The sequence below is a fragment of the Haliaeetus leucocephalus genome, unplaced genomic scaffold (genome assembly GCF_000737465.1).
Source record: "Haliaeetus leucocephalus isolate CR32 unplaced genomic scaffold, Haliaeetus_leucocephalus-4.0 Scaffold144, whole genome shotgun sequence".
NCBI lineage: Eukaryota > Metazoa > Chordata > Aves > Accipitriformes > Accipitridae > Haliaeetus > Haliaeetus leucocephalus.
Window position 1 is genome coordinate 503,299 of NW_010972580.1, and position 3,498 is coordinate 506,796.

Here is a 3,498-nt window from a genome sequence, read left to right on the forward strand (position 1 = left end):
AAGCTGTAAATTGGCCAAAACTGACTATAAAAAATTATAGAGGTCTAATAAATTTAATTACTTGTAACTGTAATGGTTTTGGTGTGATTTCTAGAAGATATTCAGAATGGCATTCCAGAAGGGAATACATTTTGAGTTATTTTTGTGATGTTATAACTGGTCTATGGTGGTGTCTGATTAAAACTAGCTGTAGTTTCTCATTTAACCCTTTTTGTTATTTTTTTTCCCTGCTTATTTTAAATTCTAAGCCTGCTCAATCAGCTGCAATGGTTAAAAATACCTGGGAAAAAGCGATAACAGCTCTTAATGTGCATGATGGATGCTGCTGACACCTCTCTAACCTATTAAGCCAAAGTATGTTTCTTTGCCTAAAGGCTTGCTTAAACTTAACTTTCTTTCCTCCCAGGTCAGTTAACTGAGATCTGGGCAAAAACTGCCTAAAAATATACTTCTAAGCTACAAGTGAGGGGAAAAAACTTAAAAGTTTTGGAGCAGCCCAGGGAAAAGTTTTGGTAGTCAGCACTTGGCCTCTGAAATGGCTGACGAGGAGGGATCAGTGGAAGGTGAATGTGACAGCTCAACCTTTTACTTCCCTGCTGCTGTACCTGAGAGGGGGAAGGAGAAGAAAAAAAGCAGGAGAAGGTCCAGGCAGCTGTGGGGTTTTTTGAAGGGAAAACAGGTAAATTCAAAGGGCAAAGTAATGGAGGGGCCAGAGTCTGCTCTGGTTTGTGCTGTAGTGTAATCGATGGCAACTGGGCTCAGAACTAGGAGTGTGCGTTAATGAAACTTGTACCTGGAGAGCCAGGGGATCAGCTGGGGGAACCCCCCACCTCAGGCTACAGCAGGAGGGAAAAATGGCCTTTTATGAAAAAAAATAGAGGGGTTGAGATCTGGGGGAGGAGAATACAAAGGTGCCCCCAGCACTGCTCTGCTCAGGGTGGGCAGCGCAGGTGGGTTTGTACAGAATCGGGGGGTTTAAAGGGGCTGCAGCCAAGGGACTTGGCTTTAGGGATCACGCCAGATTTTTAACACGAGCCTGGCAAAAAGCAGCCTGCTCTTGGGCGTACGCTGGCATCGACGGGCAGGAAAAAAGGAAACTATTCGAGGGCTACTCACTCAAGAGCCCAGTAGCCACCCGCGCTCCCTTCCCCTCTGCCATGACATCATCCGGCAGAGCCAGCGCCCGGTGCGGCTGCGGAGGGAGGCACCGCCGCGCCGCCCCGAGCCAGACCGGCGGCAAGGCACGGCGAGAGGTAACGAGTTAATCAGGATCTCGCTGGCTGGGAAGAGCAGCGCTGAACCCTGCGTCCTGCTCGTTCATCCCGGGCGCTTCTTTCCAGCGATTTATTTCCCCGAATGAGTGATTCCCTCTCTGTATCCATGCTGCCCGTGATTCTCGTTTTCTTCTGGGGCAGGACAACCGCAGGCGCGTGTCCGACGGCACTAACTCCGGCGGTGGGTGCTACACTTCACAAATACCATGAAATGTAGTTCTTAGCACCTGGTGAATGTGAAAAACTTAATGCAAGGAAATATGATTAGTCAAATGTAGTACGGTGGTTGTTACACAGTGATGGCTGTTACCAAGTTTAGCACACCCACAGGGTTTGCCCTCCATCTACTTAACCCAAACCTGTTACATTTAACTCCTAAGAATAAATCATTTATCTGCAAATGCTTTAACAAACAGAACTTTAAAAAAGAACCCAAAACAAAATACCATAACGATCAACTCTCCAACCTGCTTTGACTCCACCAACTTTTTCTACTTTATTCTGTGCTCTGTTCTAATGAGAACTAGTCTTCATACGAACCAGGTTACCTCCGATCCCCACTTCAGAAGGTGTTTAAGAATGGCAGGTCTCCCAGCATAGGCTCGTTCCAGCTCCTGCATCCAAACCTCCTGGCAGACGCAGACCGATGGCATTTGGGGACCTTTGAAACCTCTGAGTGGATCAGTAACAGACAGGGAGCTCGTCCCCACTTCGCCTTCCCGGCCGAGGGGAGATCTTGCCTGCCTGAGCCTCCCCGTGAGCTCTGGAGCCTGGCTCAGAGTTGGTCCGGAGGAGTCGAGCTCGACTGCAGCTCAACTGTTTGAGAGGAACAAATAAAATCTTAGAGATCGTCAGAGATAAAGGTGCCGCAGAGCTGGCTGTGATGTGGTATCAAAGGGCAGCAATTAGTCCCTCCTGACAAGAAGGCAGTGCGCTGTCTTAACTAGTTGAGGGCAAGTACCTCCCTGGAGGGCAAGGCAGCCTCGCCTGCCAAACCTTTGAAGCACATCCCTCCTCTCGCTGCCACACTTTGGTCTTTCCTGGGTTGTTAGAGCCAACTGGCCTTTATTCCGGCTCCTCCAGTGAGCCCAGGAATGCCGCTGGCACGGCAGCACCCCTCCGATCTCCCTGAACGGGCTGTGCCTCGGCGCACAGCCTGTGGCTGCAGGAATCTGCCTGTCGGAGCTCCTGCTTGTCCCGACTGTGGGGCCAAGCAGTAGGAAGAGGCTTGCTGCCACTCTGCTGGCTGCAGGAGGACAACACCGACGCCAGCTTTGCAGCAAGCAGCCTCAGAAACACGGGGCGTATAGAGACCCTCTTGGCTAAAGGGTTTCCCACTTGCTGAGGAAAAGACTGCATTTCTGTCCTAGGGAGAGGTAGAAATTATTGCACTAATACAAAAGAAAAGGGGACTAAAACATCCCACCAGCGGTTATGGCCATTCTTCTTCGATGCAGGGCGAAGCGGCATACGGACAGACCAGTTCCCTGAAAACACTGCTGGCTGCAAGAAAATAAAAAAAAAGGAAGTAGTCCATCTTAAACAACCCGTTAGTGCTGCAACATTGGTGTGAAGTGAAACCCAAATCCTTGCCCCTTAACACCGGCTGAAGAGAACGTGCAGCTTGCCTTCCCTCATGGTCTGAAGAAGTTTCAAGGAGCAGGTTGCTGGTACTCACTGGCATGGCAATTAGGTCCTGAAGTCCGTTAAACCCAGCCGTTTGATGTTCCAGGTTTTATAAAGCAGGGACATGGTGCTGACAATAACACTGTTGTCCTGCCTACAACTAAACTTGCACTAATTACATTTAATTTTGTTAGCTTTACATTCTGAGGATATACTTACACAGCTGTTTGGGATATCCTGGTGATTCTCTTGTGTCACAAGGTAAGCAGCATTTTGTTAAAAAAAAAAAAAAAAGAGGACAATCTGCGGCACAGTGAGCCCTGCACACGGAAGAGGTTTTACGGTGCTCACCGACGAGGCCATCACCGAAAAGCTGGCAGCTTTTGGTCCATCTGCAACACACCAAACCCTGGCTGTTAGGATCAGGCCCATCATGTTCGCTCCCTTCCTGCTCCCACCCTACAAAAAAACCTCTAACAACCCAGGTAGGGGCCAAGGCATGCAGCTTGAATGAAGCGTAGCCCTGATTAGTTTGGCAAAATCAACTTGAAATGAGATCTTCAGCTGTCGTGCGCGTGCAGAGACGCACACGACAATA

General features: G+C 49.1%; 1 long non-coding RNA gene across 1 annotated transcript; it reads right to left on the reverse strand.

The window, feature by feature from the left end:
- Nucleotides 1–231: 231 nt before the first annotated feature.
- Nucleotides 232–3,257, reverse strand: LOC104827954. The gene is made up of 3 exons (XR_773965.1): nt 3,120–3,257; nt 1,823–2,090; nt 232–1,501 (listed from the first exon to the last, which is right to left on the reverse strand). It is a non-coding gene; the product is annotated as an uncharacterized LOC104827954 (long non-coding RNA).
- Nucleotides 3,258–3,498: the final 241 nt, after the last annotated feature.